This window comes from Pleurodeles waltl, chromosome 10 (genome assembly GCF_031143425.1).
Source record: "Pleurodeles waltl isolate 20211129_DDA chromosome 10, aPleWal1.hap1.20221129, whole genome shotgun sequence".
Classification (NCBI taxonomy): Eukaryota; Metazoa; Chordata; class Amphibia; order Caudata; family Salamandridae; genus Pleurodeles; species Pleurodeles waltl.
This window is the reverse complement of record NC_090449.1, coordinates 487,877,508-487,898,730: the sequence shown is the minus strand read 5'-3', so window position 1 is coordinate 487,898,730 and position 21,223 is coordinate 487,877,508.

The window sequence follows — 21,223 nt, the reverse complement described above, 5'->3', positions numbered from 1 at the left end:
AGTACATCCGAACGTCCCGAGTTCTGTCCAGCAGAAATTTCAAGAGGGGGAAGACCCCGATGCGTTCTACACGAACTTTGAAAGCGTGGCCTCCTCGGCCCAATGGCCCGAAGAACGCTGGGGTCAATACATTGCCCCTCTCTTAAGAGGCATATTACAAACAGTGTATCAAGCTGCCAACCCAGGAGGTACCACACCCTATAAGGATATCAAGAGCAGTATATTAGAGAGGGTAGGCCATGACTCCGAGTATTATAGAATGAGGTTTCGGAAGATTAGGTGGGGTCAGAGTGAGGATCCCAGAACCTTCTATTTTAAAGTTAAAGATCTCGGGTTAAAATGGTTAGGTCCGCTGGGGACCGAAAGGGTGGACGTAATCAAGGCGGTTATACTGGAGCAATATTTGGACTCGCTTCCCGGCTCTACTAGGATTTGGATAAGGCAACACCCAAAAGTAGACACCGAAATGGCGGTCGATGTAGCCTGTGCCTATCATAGATCTGCTGAGTTTAAGAATCCGGGGATCAAAGTAATAACCAAACCTCCTGTGGTACCCCTCAAATATCCACCACGCTGAATACAGGAAGAACCAGGACCGAGTCGGAGTGGAGAGGTGGCCCCCATGCAACAGCCTCAATGTTACAGCTGTGGGGAGTGGGGCCACATCGCCAGAGTGTGCCCGAGGAAAGGTGACAGGGCAGAGCCCATGGAAATCGGGGTCACTAGGGGTAGAGTGTTCTGCACCGGTAAGGGAAACCTTAGGTTCAAACAAACCATCAAAATAAATGGGAATCCCATACAGGCTCTTATAGACTCGGGGTGCAGTCAGTCGGTGATACGAAGAGACCTATTAAGTTGTATGGACCAAACTTCCAACCAGTGGGTTTCCATCTGCTGCATCCATGGGGACAAAACCAACTACCCTTTGGCTCTGAGACAAATAGAGTGGGAAGAGCATCAGGATTTTCTACCGGTAGGAGTCATGGATCGGTTAGTAGAGGACTGTGTCATAGGTACAGACTATATAAGATTCTCCGATCTGTTAGACAAGGTGAGGTCCCCCATAATTTCCCCAAACTGGTGGACTGAAGCACCCTTTCATAGCAGTCATATTGAGGAACCACCAACCCGTGTAAAACTGACTAGACGGGAAAAAAGACAAGGGAAACAAAACTATCAAGTCTCAAGACTCGGACAGATCCCCGAGAAAGTGGTAGCCAGCACTACTACTCCTTCTCTCTCTTTTCGAGCTAGTCAGCGAGAAGACCCCACACTATGTCACGCGTGGAGAAGTGCAAAATCCGAATCCACAAACGAGGTGGGTCCCTATTTTTTAATCCACAAGAACCTTCTATATAGGGTCATCAACTCCACCCATGGGGAAAAGAAACAGCTCGTAGTACCCGAACCCTATCGTAACCAAGTCCTATTCCTAGCACACAACCAACCAGGGGGGCGGGCATTACGGTAGGGAGAAGACAGAGGAATACCTACTAAGACGATTCTACTGGCCTGGGGTTTACGCCCAACTCAGAAAGTATTGTGCCCAGTGCCCTCGGTGTCAAATGATAGACCCAGGATCTCTTAGGAAATCCCCCTTACAGCCACTCCCCATTATTGATATTCCATTTTCTCGCATCAGTATGGATCTAGTCAGACCCCTTTTACCCTCTACAAAGGGGTACACATATATATTAGTCCTAGTAGACTACACTACAAGGTACCCGGAAGCGATTCCTCTCTCTAGTATGACCACGAAGGCAGTAGCCCAAGCCATGATCACCTTCTTCTCCAGAGTGGGGTTCCAACAGGAAATACTAACTGATCAGGGAACGCCTTTTATGTACGCCCTCATGAAACAGATCTGTAAAGTCCTGGGGATCAGGCAGTTAAGAACCTCGGTCTATCATCCCCAAACTGACGGTTTAGTTGAACGCTACAACCGTACTATTAAGACTTCGCTGAGGAAAACGGTCGAGGATTCAGGGAGGGACTGGGACCAAAAACTACCTTTAGTCCTCTATACCATACGGACCCATGAGCAGGCATCCACCGGACATAGCCCCTTTGAGCTAGTGTTTGGGAGACAGCCACGAAACTTACTCGATATGGCTGCCGAGTTGTGGGAAGAAGAGGGAGAAGAAGAAAGACCCCTGTTAGAATATGTCAATAACTTAAAAACCCAACTACAGTTCGTGTGGGACGATGTCCGGAGACATCTAGATAAAGCTCAGAGAAACCAAAAGACTTATTATGATCAAGGGACCAGAATTCGTTCCTTCCAACCGAACGACTGAGTCCTAATATTACGACCCTCATCTGAAAATAAACTCTTAGCCAGGTGTCAGGGACCCTATAAGATCTTAAAGTCCGTTTCCCCAGTCACATATCTGATCAAATTATCCCAACACCCTAAAAGGACACAAATATCTCATGTCAACTCATTAAAAAATGGGAAGAACCAGAAGAAACTACAACACCCACCGCTACAGGATTTTTAGTAACCCCGGCAACAGCTTTAGGGATGGACCTATTCCCTACAACCAGTGATGAGGCAGGGGAAGCCCCACATATCAATAGCGCCCTTACAGAGAAAGAAAGATCCCAACTCACAGCCCTCTTAAACGTACATTCACAGTTTTTTTCAGGGACCCCGGGGAGAACCAATTTAATTCAACACCACATTAGAACCCCTGAGGGAAAAACCGTCCGGTTACGACCCTACCGGATCCCGGAAGCGCGAAGACACCTCATTGAAGAGGAAGTAAAAAAGATGCTAACCCTCAGGGTTATTGAACCATCTACCAGCCCATGGTGCTCTCCTGTGATCATAGTACCAAAACCGGGCGGTTCCATCCGGTTTTGCATCGACTTCCGCAAACTAAACGAGATATCCCTCTTTGACACATATCCCATTCCGCGGGTTGACGATTTACTTGAGAAATTAGGGAAAGCCCGGTATATGTCAACCTTAGACCTGACGAAGGGATATTGGCAAATTCCACTCGCTCCTGCAGACAAAGAGAAAACAGCCTTTTCCACACAGTCAGTGCTCTATCATTTTACAGTTCTTCCCTTTGGTCTCCATGGGGCTCCAGCCACGTTCCAACACTTAATGGATCATCTCTTAAAACCGTTCCAAGCGTTTGCCGCGGCATATTTAGATGATATTGTAATCTTCAGTGATACATGGGAAGATCATCTACAACACCTACACAAAATATTCCACACATTGCATGAGGCAGGCCTCACGGCCAATCCAAAGAAATGCAACCTAGGAAATAACCACATCGCATATCTCGGATACTTTATAGGAAACGGTTTACTACAGCCCCCAAAAAAACAAAGTAGAAGCTATTTTGCAGGTATCTGTCCCCACGACCAAAAGAGAACTCTGCTCTTTTTTGGGTCTTGTGGGGTACTATCGCCGGTTTATTTCCCAATACTCCACGCTAGCTGCTCCCCTCACTGTTCTCCTTAAAAAGCACTATCCATCGAAATTGCCCATGTTCTCGGACTCCCAACTGTCCAGCTTTCATTACCTGAAACAGTCCCTTACGACGGAACCAGTTCTGAGATGTCCTGATTTCTCCAGAGCATTCCATTTATATACCGATGCTTCTAATGTGGGGCTGGGGGCTGTCCTTACTCAACCTGACGCTGAGGGCCAGCACCATCCTATTGTATTTATTAGTAGGAAATTACTTGCCCGGGAATGCAACTATCCGGTTATCGAAAGGGAATACTTAGCTATCAAGTGGGCTATTGAAAATCTGCAATATTATCTGCTGGGCAGACCTTTTGTCCTCTTCACCGACCATGCCCCTTTAACTTGGTTGGCTTCGCATAAGGACTCTAATGCTCGGGTGCTACAATGGTTTCTGGAACTGCAACCCTCTACCTTTCAGATCCGGCATATCCCTGGTGCTCAGCAAGGCCCGGCCGACTTCCTGTCCCGGTTTCCTGGTCCTGCGGTATTCTATCAGTCCCGATCATGGGATGTGGTATGTAGGCGGGTGTCAGACACCATGCCTACAGATTCCTCCGACTGGCGCCCTTCGCGCGAGTCGGAGGAAGTCGTCTCCCGTTCCCATGGCGACATGGCCCGGAGCTCGGATTTCCGGGTCCCGGTCGGCATAAAGAGAAACGATGGACTCAGAGGCGCGGCGGAGGAGTCTTCGGATACAACGGACGCGAGAAGTGAATCAAGGGAGCCGGAGGACACGGTTCCTGGATATTGAGGAGACAAGACTGGGAAGCCGGAGCTTCCCAGAGCGAGAACAGGACCCGAGGAGAGGTCCAGCCAGCAGGAGACGAGCGCTTTCCGCCACATCCCAGGAGGGACGTGGCTAAACAAGGTACGGTCCTTGTTTGAAGGACAAACTAAACCCTTAAAAACAGCAAACAGGGGTGAGGAGAGTGGGGAGGGAGGGGGAAGTGGTGGAGAGGGGATCAGGGGAGAGGGGTTAGAAGGGAAAACCCCTGCTATTACTTAGAGGCACAGCAAAGACTAAGGCCCTCATTCTGACTTTGGCGGGCGGCGGAGGCCACCCGCCAAAGTCCCGCCGGGTAATTCTGAGTTTCCCGCTGGGCTGGCGGGCGACCGCCAGAAGGCCGCCCGCCAGCCCAGCGGGAAACCCCCTTCCATGAGGATGCCGGCTCCGAATGGAGCCGGCGGAGTGGAAGGGGTGCGACGGGTGCAGTTGCACCCGTCGCGATTTTCAGTGTCTGCTTGGCAGACACTGAAAATCTTGGTGGGGCCCTGTTAGGGGGCCCCTGCAGTGCCCATGCCATTGTCATGGGCACTGCAGGGGCCTCCAGGGGCCCCACGACACCCGTTACCGCCAGCCAGGTTCTGGCGGTCAAAACCGCCAGAACCAGGCTGGAGGATTCCCCTGGGCAGCGGGAAAGCGGCGGGACACCGCCGGTTTCCAGTTTCTGACCGCGGCTGTACCGCCGCGGTCAGAATGCCCATGGGAGCACCGCCAGCCTGTTGGCGGTGCTCCCGCGGTCGTTGGCCCTGGCGGTCCATGACCGCCAGGGTCAAAATGACCCCCTAAAACTCTAAACCGGATTACCAGCAAGAATCTACAGGGGAGCACTAAGGGTGTCTGAGTGAAGCACATGTGTTTTCTGCCCTCACACACACACAAGCGGGTCTCTCTCTCTCTCTCTCTCTCTCTCTCTCTCTCTCTCCCTCTCTCTCTCTCTCTCTCTCTCCCCCACTGTCTCTTCCAATCTTACTTTTGTGATAGAGATATCTCTGCGCCCGACTTACCTTCCTTTTCACTCCTTTGTTTTCCGGTACACCTGGGAGTCCACACCAAGTCAGCGCCGGTCAAAAGGGGAACCTACAAAGAACCACAATTTTGCACAAAGCCTTAAATAAATATCACCTGCACCTAAAATAAGTCTCAGAGTCCTTCGTACCACCCACCCACCCCGTAACATATGCTTAGTGTCATATCTCAGGCACTGTGAGTGGACAACAATTTTCAGTGTGAACTACTTGAGAGGAGTGAGCTAGTTACCCTAGTGGGAAGGAAAACAGTGCAACGGACACACCACTGTGATCACACAATGACACAGACATTCAGGTGAGTAGGAGCCACACATCTGAACACTAACACTGTGCGAGAGACTAATGTAGTGCTTCACCCTGCAACGACCATATGTGGACCATCTACAGACGTCGGAAAAGCATGGTATAAGGGGGAGTTTGGAAAAATACATAACACTACCCTGACGCTTTGCAAGACATATGACTCAGGTACTCAAGCCTGTCCTGCAAGGCACCCAGAGGCGCTTTGTGATAGACATGCCGCTCAATTTAAAGTCTGTAGTGATCATGTGTTGATTAATCCATGAGTGAAGTTGTCTAATGGTTTAAAATGCCCCATATACATTGCTCTGTAAGGCTGGTAAGACCCCTTTGCTAACATAATGGCAGTGTCATGTGCCTTAAATAATGACCAAGTTGTGCTATACATGCATTGGCCAACTTTGTTGACAGAATCCTGAGAAAATATGGTAGGCTGACAGTGCTTTGGTGTTTCATACATGACACTATGCCCAGGCACTGGTTTCACCATGGCCTCTGAAATGTGTGCTTACGTGATGGTTGTGCAGGACTCACCAGACATCTGACCTCCATTGGTATCGTGGATGGATATGTGAACTCCAGGCCTAGGCTGGAGCTGATACACTTCATTCTGGTTGAATACAACTCATCTACCACTGTCATCCAAGAGCAGTGAACAGTAAATAGTATGCCAATGGGAGAGTCACCAACAGGTCTGCTGATCGCAACACTAGGGTGATCAAGCAAACCCTGCTCCCTGGCCACCAGATGCTTGAGCTGGTGCTCATTCCTGCTGCTCCGGAACACTCTCCTCTGGTGGTGGAGCACCTTGCCCCACCGTAGCCGCCTGGTCTCAGTCCCGTAGCCCTGGATGACCCTACCACCCATCTCTGGCATCATGGGTAGATAGTGGCATACCAGCCACAAAAATTCACCCAACTCCTCCTCTGACATCCTTGTCAGCCTCCCCTTACCAGACATGATGTCAATGGTCAAAGTTGACCCCAAATAACAAGACAAAATTAAAATAAATGGAAACTTAACCCCAACAACTAATCCCAACTATCCCAAATGCTTAATTACCCCGGACAGACACCCCACAGTACAAATACAAAATTCAACAAAAAAGACACAAAATCACAACTACTAGGACAAAATACACACAATTCAAGATAGGACACAATAGGAGGGACGCCACGAATTTCTATCAACAACCAAGACACAACCACCAGCTCCAAAACACAAAGGAACAGACTGTAAAGAGAAAGTAAAACTACACCCACTGTACCATCCTTGTAGACAGGATTTCCTATTACATCACTTCCTGTCCCCGTGCATCACATTTTCCAATTGTGCGTGTATTTATTTGACACATTTAACATATGCGTAGTTTTTTTTTAGACGCATTACATACGTGCGTCGTTTATATAGATGCATGACGGTCATGCGTTGATTTCACTAAAGGTAGCATTGAGAGAAGTGTGAAGGTGAAATTCATGCAAAGAGCCCATGTGTCATTTACTTTGCATTTGTGGATGTTTTAGACACATTTGAATCATAATTTGTGACTCAAACCCTGACTGCGTGTTTTTTTGCACTGTCCTTAGATGCACCCTAATTCATAATAGATATGACATGGGCTGTGCTTCAGTGTGGCATTTTGGGTATGGCCACATGTGGTGGTACATGCAACAATGTGACCAGGGTGTGATTGGGCTGTTCCACCCACATGTGTTACAGACTCAACTGCATGCAAATTGTTGCACGTCATGCATGTGTGACAAAGTGTATCCACACGTGTTTGGCATTCTGTTCAATCCAATAGTTCTGATTTGTGATTGTGTATTGTTTTTTTGTCTGTGATGTGTTATGTTGTCATACAGAGCATACCATTTAAAGCTACATACACAGGTCAGGCATCGTTGATGATGGGTGAACCATTGCTACCTAGGAATTATGACCCTACAACTGTCTCCGTATGTAGATTTGGAGCTTATGGAGACTTGTGTGAACCCTGCACATTTGTCTGACATGTGTACATCTTTGGTACATGGTGTGTATGACACACTCTGCCTACATTCTAGCCACATTATGTTTTGATCTAAAAAGTTTGATTAAGCTAGTTGCAATTACCAATGGTTGTTGGTTTTGTTTGGTGGCCCTGCAGCCCTAGCTGCATATGGTCTCATCCATGTAGATCAACATTCCAGAGATACGTCCGTTCAATGTATGAGGTCATGTGTACCCTGTGTCAGGATTGTGCCCATGGCAGTGGCAGGACAAATTACCATAGATATTCTGCGCAGGCCCAACTTCTACCATTGGTTGTTATACCTGGGCAAATCATGATGACCATAGTTACTAATGATGTTTCCCCCTTGGCACATGTTCCATGCAGCCATTACAACTCTCACAATGAGTTGTGACAGTGTTCAGTTCCAACATGACTTAATTTTGTTTTTTTTACATCCACTACCTCATGTGTGGCCCCTTGCACACATCCTATTTGGACATGATGTAGTTGTGTCTGATAACCTATTGACTAACATGTTGCCAACATAGATTTATAAAATATGTTATGGTCCATAGATTGTGTCCTTCAGTTGTCACATACCAGTGATGAGGCTGTTTGTGATGTGTGTGATGGTGGCATTACAATCTTACACATCACGTATGATGTTGCAACAGTACTTGTCAAATTCCTCTCTGTAACATGATCCCTGACCTTTAACTCACATTCCTATGCTATGTGAAATTGAGATTGAAAAGACCAAAGCAGGATTGGTTGTATTAGGGAAGAGTTTATAAAAAAAAATTGAGAAGGTGAATTCAGTGGTTCTTAAGTGTAAAAGTTCTCAACTATGTGCTGTCTCTGGCGTACCCCAGCAGCTGTATTGTGCTGTTCCACCTCCATATCATCACCACCATCCTCCCCATCCTCCTCAGGCAGGTCATGTTGTGCAGGATAGCACATGTCAGGATGATTTAGCAAACAATTTGTGGGGCATATAGAAGGCTGCCTCCTGTGAGGTCCAAGCACCTGAATCTTGTTTTAAGAATGCCAAATGTCCTTTCCACGATATTGCGTGTCTTACGGTGTCCCTCATTGTATGCACTCTCTGCTGCTGTGCTTGGATTGGCAAGTGCCGTCATCATCCACGGCTGTATGCCATAAGCCTGATCCCCTGAAAAAGATAAAATGTGTAAGTTGTTGTTTAGGCTTGCAACGGGTTTGTCATGTAGCATGGCAGTTGTTATTTAGATTTGGTTGTGACTCATACATGTTTGTGTTATGGAATGAGTTCCTGGCCTTGTGCAAAGTTTACTTAGCCCTGTGTTGTTGAACATGACAATCTTGAGTATTGGCTCAAGGCCCTGGGACATATGTTTTGGAATCCTAACTGATGGTCAGTATGTATGTGCCATGTGTTGTGTAGTGCACCTTTGTTTCAGGATGCTATCACTGGAGGGGACATGACATATCCTCACAATACAAAGGGGTCAGATGTGGTGACAATGTGGTAGCTCTACAGAGGCTGGACATCTAAGCTATATTGACATGTGTCACTACAGATGAAGTGCAACACTTAGGCCCATTTTGATGAGTAAGTGACAATGCACAACACATCTCCATCGTTGACAGCACTGTGCTGCAACATTTTGACTATGCAGGAACGCACCATGTGTGACATATTACTAGGCAACCCTTTGTTGTCTTCTGTTCCGCCACCTAATATGCAGCCGTGCAACAAGACTAACAACCTTGCACAAGGTTTGCTTGGCTAACTGCCCTGTGGAGGTGGATGTATCTATGCAGGAAGGGACACCTTCTGATATATTTACATTTTTGATGGCCAATTGGCTCTTTCTGTGTGTGCAACAGTATGCAGCATGCATAGGTGGCACATTCATATGAGGTCAAATGACACTCAATTTCATTTTGGCAACCTGTAAACGGCACCCCTGGGGTGGTGTTTAATGTTGGCACTGCTTCGGGTTTTAGGTGACACAAACATCTGTGTCAGGATCATAATGCTATGTATCTTATGGTGACAGACCTGCTGTTACACACATTGCAAGCCCCTTCCACGCTAAGGTCTGCGTGGGAGGGTGGCCAATTTCCAATGTGGCTTCAAGTCACAAAAGAGTGGTCATCCGCAAACTTGTACATACAGTGCAGACCATGACAATGGCACTGGGGGCTCTTACATAGGCTCCTTAGTGATCCTGAGTGGCAGCTGATTTTTGTGCCAGCCATCAGGTATCCAAGGGTCTGTATCCGTTTGTTTCAGGATGATCAACATCACTACCAGTGTCTCTCCTATCTTCCAAAACATAAATCAGCATTTCTACTGTCCACACATGCACAATGCAGGCTATGGGATGGAGCTCAGCTACCTAGCAAACGTGTCCATTGGCACAGTGCATGTAAGGCCAGTGATGTCCTATATATACCTACAGGGTCCCAGTATTGCATCCATGATATACACTGTCTAACAGTGATTCTGCCCCATGGTGAGTCATGTATTGTTTACAGTACAGACATGATGGTGTTGTGGGTCAGTCAGTGGTGCATGTGAGGTGGCACTACAGTAGGTGTGGTGCCATTTCTCACAAATCTGGCACATGGTATGTGATGCCATTGATGTTGTATTCCTATGTGTATGACCCAATGCATCAGGCAGTTGTATGTGCACACAACAGGTAAATCAGGTATGTGTTGATGAGATATAGTTGGTATTAACACCAGTTGTCTGGCATGTGATGTTTGTTCTGGCAGAGACTTGCACGGCATGATTTGAGTGATCTGTGCCTATGTGTGACTTACGTTACATGTGCATGGTGTATGGCATTGACATTGCTGTGCTATTCTTTGTTTGATGTACTGTGTGTGTGATATGTATGTAGTAGGCAACCTGTGGGCTCTTGTAGTGGTTTGTGTGCATCTTCTGTTTGCATAGGGTACCTATCTGCACCTGTCCTTCACGTGGTGTGCCTGTCAAGTTGTTGGTGTCTTACGTAAATGTGGGTGTATGTGTTTGTGGTGTGCAGTGATTGTGCTGTACTGCAGCATGGTGCATATGTGTTGTTACATGCACATCTGTGTTACCCTGGCCATGTGCTTTTGGAGTGGTGTATGTGTTGTGTGTCCTACAGGGTTGGAGTGCTGTGTGTAAATTGCTAAGTTTGTTGACTTACCCACAAGTAGGCCATTTCCATATTGTCCATCCTGGAAGTGTTTGTTGATCCTGATGTGCCTGAATATGTAGGCATTATGGACACTGCCAGGATACTTGGCCAAAATGTTTGTGAATAGTCCCCGGTGGCCCACTATGGCCTGCACATTTATGGAATGCGTGTGTTAGCGATTCCGGTATAAATGCTCTGTTGCTGCAGGTGGAACAAGTCAGACATGGGTGCAGTCTATTGCACCAAGCACATGCGGGAAGCCATTAAATTGGTAGAGCCTCTGTTTTATCTCCTGCTGCTTTTGCTGGTTGTTGGGGAAGCAGACATGGAGGGGTGTCAGGGAGATAATTGCATCTAACACCTTTGGCAGAAACAAAAAGCCAAAATATGCAGAATCAAGCACAAACCAAATGCAACATAAAAAATTGAACACATTTGTTCAAAATTAGAAGTACTGGAATAGTACACATCGGTGCAGATGACATCAAGGGGACCACTTCCCCTCACTGTACAGAATGGATAGGGAAGGGTTTTGTTACGACGTCTGAAGCCGGCACTGAGGACGGAAGCCAGCAAGAAAATAATTGTTACGGTGAAGGCGCAACAAATAGCATGTAGTCATAAAGAATGACTTAGTTATGTTATCAATAGCTGTGGGTGTGATATTTATGGATTACTGAGTCCTTCACAGATAGTTTCCCAGTTGTAACTGGGAAGTGACCCGAATGTGAATGCCATCTTGCACGGATTTATAAAAATGGAGCCATTTGGAGGGAGAACAATGGACCGTTTCCATTTGAAATGTTACGATGTGTAATATAACAAGCAAATGGGCTTACTTGAGTCAGACGCGGTTAAGATCACAATTAAACTTAAATGTTAAAAAGGATCACAGTTGTCACAAGCTAACCAGTAAAGATCTCCTCTTTCCAAGTCAGGCAAGCACATTGCCAGAGATTTAGTCTCAGTCTCAGTGTCCTTGGCTCATATAATGGAGCCACTTTGACAATACCAACTAGCCTCTGCTTGTTATTTTTCTATCTCTGCCACCTGGCAATGCCTAATGATGTCACAGAGCGTGGAGTGGTTGGAGGCATGAACTATGGAAACATACAGTGGTGGCTAGTGACTTTTCAGAGCGGTGGGGTGTACAAGATGGAGGTGAGTTGGAACTACAGGGTCAACAAAGCGAGCAAGACAAACTGATATAAATGGGTGGTTGTGAGGGGTTCTCCCCTAGAGCAATTTTTTTTTTTTAAAGAGGGACAAATAATCAATTTTAGATCTAATTGAGCTAAATAGTATTCTGAAAAAGCAATAAGGTTTATAAATCAATGGTATGGGCTCAATGTGTAATAGCATGGGATGCTCCACTATTGTCTCAAGAGAATCCACTGTACTTTTATAGCACCAGGGATCCAGGACAAATGATGTCTAAGTATATTTAGCTACCACCATCATGTCACTAAACTGGGTACCAATTGCTCCCAAAAAAGTAAAACATATGGAAAAATAAAAACCTGTGCTGCTAGTGACAAGGACTTACACACTCTACCCCAGCGTCCTATAGGCCATCAGCTGTTCTTGGCTATGGAATTTAACAGCACAGTATTTTCAAACCTCTCCATGGGGCAATAAATTGGGGATAAGTGCATTCAAGCAACTTTGACATGCGCCAGTCCTACATATAATTACACATCCTGCATGTACACTTTTATGGTTAGTCTGGATTTCCTGCAAAGATCAATGAAACATAACAGTGCTTTAAAGATGTGCAGAGCAGGTTTGGAATACAATTTAGAAAAACAAGCTTAGAGACATATTTATAAGTGCTGATGCACCAGTTTTCTTGCGTTGCCCCTGCCCCACCTAGTGACACTATGGGTGTGTCTTATTTACAACGCAACGCACCATGGCACACTTTAGGTCAGTAGCGTCAACATTTTTGACGTTATTGTGGCAATTTGTTGTTGCACTAGTGTCAACAATTTTGACACTAGTGCAGCAAAGTGCAAGGAGGCCCACTGATTAAAATGGGTGTGTCACTTTAACTCCTGCTTTGAGCAGGCGTTAAAAATGATGCCAAAAATGGCACAATTAAATCTTGTAGATTTCACTGCTCCATTTTTGCGGGCCTACATACGCTGAACGAACCCCTTGCATACATTATGCCTGACACAGGCATAATGTGACGCAAAAGTGGCGAAATGCATGCATTGTACCACTTTGTAAATATGGCGCAGCAAAAAGTGCCTCCTTGAGCCACATTAGGGTCCAAGAAATTGATGCTAGTGTGGTCCACGGATGGGAAAGGCCCTTATAAACCTGGCCCTTACTTTTTAAATGTTCTTGGAAAAAGAAAGCATGCAAGCATTCTTAGCAACAACAATACGTGCAACACAAGCAGTCTCAAACAATATATCACCCAAGCCCGAGCTTGAAAGAGCTGTATCCCCTAGTAAAAAGTAAGTAACACATATTTTTTCAACCTTGTGGCCTTTTTATTATCTTCTTTCCACTCTCTTGTCTACTTTTTGCTCTCTAATCCTTTCTTTGGCTCCCACTCCCACTCCCCTTTACCTAACCATAATAATTCCAATCTCTTTCTTATCTCTACTATATTGCTCCCTCCTTCTTCACCCCTCTACCTTACTGCGTCTTCCCCCTTCCCCTCCCTCTTCTCTACCCACATTGTTTTCCTTGCTCCTCTCAATCTCTTCTCAGTTCCTACTTCATCCTGTCCTTTCTAGCTCTCTTTTTCTCCTCCTACTTAATTAAAGTGCCACAATCCACTGTTCAGAATACTTTACCACCAGCTCTGCCCACTGCCAGCGAGACAACTATTCACTGTCATGTTCTTCTCAGTCTCACTCACAAGCACTTCTGGCTATACCATCCCATTAATGTATCTATTCATCGTTTGGGTCAGTTTTGCAACTTTCCACTACGCTCCATTCTCCCCCACTTAACCCACACAAAAGGACACCCTGTTTTAAATATAACTTTGAAAGGAAAGCCAACAATGAAAAAGAGTGCATATTGCCTTGTGCATAAATGCCTATCCCATGGCTGCTACCAGTGTCTGCAACAGTAACTTAGGGCCAGATTTATACTTTTTGACACAAAACTGGGCAAACACAGTTTTTCGTCAAAAAGATTACAGCAGGCTAGTGCAATTTTTTAATGCCACCCGGGCTTCATATTTATGCTATGACACTGGGTGGTGCTAAAAACTGGTTAGAGTCAAAATTACTGATGCTAACCATTGCGCCAAGTTGTTTACAAAATGATGTTAATGCCAGAAAAATGACTCTAACCCGTTTTACTACACGTAAACGTTTCACAAAACGGAAATACACCATTTTTTAACGTGTTAGCGTCAAATTTAGATGCTAATGCAGAAAACAGTGCAAAGGAGAGGCAAAATGGACCTAGAAAGCCAGGAGAGACCCCAGGGTGACCCCAATCAGCCAGGAACCAGCCAGAAGACACACACAAGATCCAGGGGAGGGAAAAAAAAAAGAGAAAGTGTTGTTTCAGTGCGAAGGAGCATGAATACTGGTGAGAGAGGTGATGGAGCATCAACATCAACTCTTTGTCACCTCAAAATTGCCAATTGCCAGGAGAGAAGCAATCTGGCAGCATATAGTAGATAAGATCAACAGTGTGGCAGAGGTGAGGAGAACCGTAACTGAGTGCAAGAAACGCTGGCATGACTGCAAGGACAAAGAAAAAAATGGCAAGGAACAGGAAGGCAGCACTGCAAACTGGAGATGGTAGTCCAGCCCCACAAGAGGTCCTGGATGAGATGGAGGGGATGGTTGCAGCGGTCATCCCGGAGGAACAGGCCACTGGAATTGCAGGACAGCGCAGACCACCAGGAAACACCACAAATGCAAGGTAAGTCGCATTGGGGATATTAATGAGAAATTGTCAAGTACAAGAATGGGTAGGCACATAGGACACACAGAATGCATGTCAAAGGAGCACAGATGGACACATTGCGCATGAAGCAAGTTGCACCATGCTGATGTAGGCTACACATGTACTTACGCCTTGGTAGAGCCATGTACCACAACACATACCACAACCTGGACATATTTCAATCACCAGGGCTAAATACCTACATGTACACATGCAGCACATGGGATGGATGGCATGTCTAATGACTGTGTCTCTGGTTGTGTCATAACAACATCCCTCACATATAGTCAAGGTAATCCTACCAACACGACCAAGACTTCAGAGACAAGGAAGTCAGTCAATACCATCCCTGGGTTTATGTCATGGTGGTGTCCCTAGCAGTAACACCTTGCAACTGACTTGCCTCATTGCCCAAACACGTGTGCTGCATCTTACAGCACACAATTCATTACAACCGTCCCAACAGTGCTCTGACATGTGCCGGTGGCACATTGACAACACATCCACATAAGGCAGCCACCACTCCATCATGCAGTGATGATGCCCCCTGGGTGCAGGGAAAAATAATCAGAGCAGGTGCAGGGGGAATAGCAGGGTGGTCCTGTATCACAGGAAACATGCCACTACAAAGAGGAAGTAAACTGGTGTAGTGTGGAACCATACATCATGAAGCTGACCAGAAATGTGCCACCACAGAAAGTATGTACCACACATAGCAAACTGCGATCACAACAGATACAGGCTGAGCCCACAACTACTCTGACACGACAATGTGAGACACAAAGGAATGGGGAAATAAACACACATGTAAACCACATGGTGTGAGACTGTGAACAGAATGGTGTATATGACCACATTAACTGGTGGGGGGTGGTGCATGGGCAAGTCTGGTGTTGGTAAAACTGCCAGTGCAGTGTACCCTTTGGGATTGGCAGTATAAGTCCCACTTTGGGATGGCGGTGGAAATCTGTCTGCTCATGGTTACTCTGTGGGACACTTAGCACAACATTATTGATGGATCAAATAGAGTCAGTGCCAGTCTTGGGGTGCATTGGGTGTGACAGGACACGCTGCACTTATCCCTGCCAATCAGGCAGTGTAAAGGGCAAAGGGGCATGGCATTGGACCCCCTGCACTGCCCATGCCAGGTGCATGGGCTGTGCAGGGGCACCCGGGGGGCACACCACATCACCACCAACCTTTGCATGGGGGTTTCACCCCCATGCAAAGGCTGGTAGAAAAGCGGGAACATACCTGGAGGGTAGTGTTGTTCGTCATATAGGTCTTGTGTCACAAGACAGGTGGCCTTGCCAGTCTGTAAGCTGCTGGAAACCTGCCAGTGCCAGGCCATTGGCCTATGAGGCATTCCACATTGACAAAATGTGCCACTACCACCTGTGTTGCTGGGGGTGGTCATATAGAAAATGGAAGACAGGTGGTCATTGGACTGCTGCACTTGTAATGAGGGACCAGTAGGACTGCCTGTAGAATCACCATCAAACTACCTCGAGGGCCTGACCTAAGTTCAACTCCAGTTAACTGGCTATGTCCATGACAAAATGAAACATAAGGCATGTCATATACAATATGATGTATATAGCAAACAATGATACCCATGCTGGCCATCCCTGGGTCTACCCCTGTGCCTGTGTCAATTTAGCTGCACTGCCACCACGCTGCATCTCTTGCATCATAGTGCAAGGATGGCTACATTGAATGGGAGATCATAGTTGTATAGGAAGGCGCACCTACCAGCACAGACAGAAAATGAAATGGAAATCTGCAAGGTCCTTGTGTGCTGGTCACACATACACATGAATCAACATGAGGAGCTATCAAAGGAAACAACAGCATAGTGTCTTTGCAATGCCATCCCTGGGGTGGTGCAAGGTTTCAGTACCGCACAGGTGTATGTGACACATTTAAGACTTGGACAGGAGTACATTGCCATGTGTGGTGCTGTGGGTTGTCCACTGCAACACCCATTGCAAGGCCCTACCATGCAAATGGATGCATAGGGAAGGTTGACAATAACAAGATGGTGTCAAGCCACAAAAAGGATAGACATCACACCTAGAAGATAGGACGCAGCCAATTGCGCCACCTGAGCTTCCCCTCATGTGACACTCAGGTGGGGCAAAGGGCTGATAGGCTGCAACCATGATGTGCAGGAACAATGTTTGGGAAGTAAGATCACAATGAGCCTCCAATAGCAAGTCAGTGACATGACATGTCAACTTCCACAACACAGAAAGATTGATTTCACACCATCTCATTGCAGAGGATGATGTCTCTCCTGCTGATCTGCCTGTCCTGGAGTACCCCAATGATCTGGATGACCAGCTGACAACCATCAGCCAAGAGAGCCTCCAAAAAGTCCTTGTATCCCTCCAGACACCACCTCCAGTCGAAAGGAGGGCAAATAATGTAGCAGCCATCCCAGATGCCCCACCCAGTACCCTAATAGTATGACCTGCCAGCACTGACACAGCAGAGGACTCTAAGGACACAGGGACCAACTTTGAGAGGACAATGGTAGGAGTCCAGCTGGAGCTGGCCAAGGAGGTGCGGTGGGGATGGAAACTGTGGCAGCCAGTCTACATGGTATGCGCATGTGCCTCGTTACGGACTGGCATTGACTCTCAATTTCCAATTGGCAATTCATGTTCCTCTGCACTCAACAACGCTTCACCCAAGAATGTCCCATGACATGTCCCTCAACCCTGGACTTGTGTTGTGTCACAATTGTATGTATTTCACAAATAGGGTCACTGACCTGGACATTGTAAATATATTGCACTACAACACTTGTAAATAAACACCTCCTACACAAACAGCTTGTCTTTGTGTATTGTGACACATCTACTACACTTAGGATTGTAATGTGTGTTACCATGTCATTACTTACAGAGTGTCAGTAAAAGAGTGCAGAAATATGGGGGCACATACCTCCACACAAGGTTCCAACATAATAATTGTCTATGCAGGTATTATCCCGTACAAGCAATTCACTGAGTGTGTCAAAAATTAAGAACACATGTATGCTTCACTCACTACATATGGCAAGAATGGCTGTGAAACAGTTCTCGGGCAATATTATCAGCTGGGAGTACCAGTATAACACACTGGTGTGAAACAGAGGTACCTAACCTCATTAGTGATTGCCACCGGTCACTTTTTCAGGATAGAGTTCTAATGTAGGCTTTTGTCAGATATGCCACAGTCACCCCAACATTCCTACACAGGACCCCACCACTGACAGCTGAATTACCACACCTACCTGTCCAATACAAGTCACCTTGAGTGGTGGGGACAGTGGATGGGAGATGCATGGGCAAGTAGATGTGTTGTTGCTGCCAATGAGACAGCTCAGTTGTTAATAGGGGATGCACATGTCAAGAGAGGGATTCGGAGGCAGGACTGAATCCCTAGGCCAACACACTATTTGCAGTGTGTACTCATCAGAAGACCCTGATACATTAGCATATAACACAAATTATATAGGAGTATACAAAAAGGGTTTATTAAGTATTAAACTGAACTAATAAAAATATTAAAAACTACCCTATCCTAAACTAACATATTCTAACTATACTTAACCAACAACTAAAGCTAACAACCCTTTGCTAAACATAACTTACTTTTTTAACAACACACTCAAACCTTGGCCTCCCCACCCCCCTTAAGTAACAGGACACATGCAGGACAAATATATACTAATACTAAACATATACTAACTAAACTAAACAAATATATATATTTATTTATTTTTTATATTTTTTATTAAACACATATATAGCCCAACATGACCCCTCACCCACCCACCACTTAACACGTAATAAGTAATAAAACGTTTCCCCAAACCCACTTATCCTAACTAAACTACATGCCTATGTTAACCTAACACTATCCCCTTAAGACCCACAATCAAACACAACTTAAAAGCAGAAGAGAGGAAACAGAACTTGGAGGTGGCAGTTCTGATAAACTCATAGTTTTGCCTTCTTCAATTTTTCTTTTTAAGCTTGAGCCTCTTGGTGTTGGCAGCCACCTCCTTCTTTAAACTGTCCAGACAGCTCAGGACCAGGGAAACGTCCCTCCTCAGATCCCTTAGCATGTTTGTGTCCATGGCAGCAGTTGGTGTGGGCTTTTGCACTGTTGCCGTTGCTGTAGAAGTTTTCGCAGCCAAGGTTGTGAGAGTGGTGCCAGATGTGCCCCCCTTCACTGCTGAGGAGCTAGGTATATGTGTTGCCTTCTTTGACACTGTGGGGAACCCTTGTGGGAATGCCCACCATTCACCCTTTGCCCTCTGACTACGGTAGTGGCGAGCCATTTTTCGGAACCCAGATTTCACTGCCAGGATATGGCGGTACCTCACAGCCCTCATTTGGAATGCACACAGCTCATCATTGCTCATGTTGGCAGCTGTGAAATGAAGACAGGCAACCATCAATGGTTGTATCTAGTCTGTACGGATTAGTCGCTTACACTGCTACATCTAATTGCACATGCATTCCAACTCACATTCCAGAAAAGACAATGGCCCTGTGAAATGTACACACAACACTGCCTTAGCATCATTTAATTGAGACTAAGGCTAAACAAACTGTGAAAATTAACCAAACATATGTAAGTGTGCACAGCTTTTGCATTAGATAGATCAGGCCCAAACTTCTTAATCATCTGTGTCTATTTACACCTATGCATCACCAGGAATTTGGACATGTTAATGGGAGGACGGGAAGCTGTTGGTAACCATAAGGGGTCAGAGCTGATAGGTACACATGCAAGCCTGATCAATATGACTGTCACCTATACTGTGAGCATCACATTTACCTACAAAATTGGTTTTCAACTCCCCCTGAGCCTAAGGGAAGATGGCCATGCAACCCATCATCTCAACTGTCCTGGTCATCCACCAAGGCATGCCCACTCATGCATGGAGTCAAGGAGTGGACCATATGTTAGGAGGGCTGACAACGAGGAAGCTGGTATCCATGGGACTATCACTTCTACATTCATGTGTCCGGGTGTAGACACCCATCAATACCTGATCTGCCATGACTATTCCTTACACACCCATTACCATGCCAGCACACGTTTGGGCTTGACCTACATGCAAGCCCATTACATTCCACATAAGTGTAACATACATGGTGTGCAAAAGACAGAGCGTCATGCTGGGGGACAATTGCTCAATCCTGCTGCTCTGGAACACTCTCCTCTGGTGGTGGAGCACCTTGCCCCACCGCAGCAGCCTGGTCTCGGTCCGGTAGCCCTGGATGACCCTGCCACCCATCTCTGGCATCATGGGTAGATAGTGGCATACCAGCCACATAAATTCACCCAACTCCTCCTCTGACATCCTTGTCAGCCCCCCTTACCAGACATGATGTAAATGGTCAAGGTTGACCCCAAATAACAAGACAAAATTAAAATAAATGGAAACTTAACCCCAACAACTAATCCCAACTATCCCAAATGCTTAATTACCCCAGACAGACACCCCACAGTACAAATACAAAATTCAACAAAAAAGACACAAACTCACAACTACTGGGACAAAATACACACAATTCAAGACAGGATACAACAGGAGGGACACCACAAACTTCTATCAACAACCAAGACACAACCACCAGCTCCAAAACACAACCACACAGTCAGAAAGGAAAAGACTATAAAGAGAAAGTAAAACTACATCCACTGTACCATGCTTGTAGACAGGATTTCCTATTACATCACTTCCTGTCCCCGTGCGTCACGTTTTCCAATTATGCGTGTATTTATTTGACACATTTAACATATGCGTAGTTTTTTTTAGATGCATTACGTATGTGCGTCATTTATATAGACGCATGACGGTCATGCGTTGATTTCACTAACGGCAGCATTGAGAGAAGTGTGAAGGTGAAATTCATGCAAAGAGCCCATGTGTCATTTACTTTGCATTTGCGGCTGTTTTAGACACATTTGAATCATAATTTTTGACTCAAACCCTGATTGTGTGGTTTTTTGCATTGTCCCTAGATGCACCCTAAATCATAATAGATATGACATGGGCTGTGCTTCAGTGTGGCATTTTAGGTATGGCCACATGTGGTGGTACATGCAACAATGTGACAAGGGTGTGATTGGGCTGTTCCACCAACAGGTGTTACAGACTCAACAGCATGCAAATTGTTGCACGTCATGCATGTGTGACAAAGTGTATCCACATATGTTTGGCATTCTGTTCAATGCAATAGTTCTGATTTGTGATTGTGTATTGTTTTTTTGTCTGTGATGTGTGATGTTGTCATACAGCGCATACTATTTAAAGCTACATACACAGGTCAGGCATCGTTGATGATGGGTGAACCATTGCTACCTAGAAATGATGACCCTACAACTGTCTCTGTATGTAGATTTGGAGCTTATGGAGACTTGTGTGAACCCTACATATTTGTCTGACATGTGTACATCTTTGGTCCATGGTGTGTATGACACACTCTGCCTACATTCCAGTCAGATTATGTTTTGATCTAA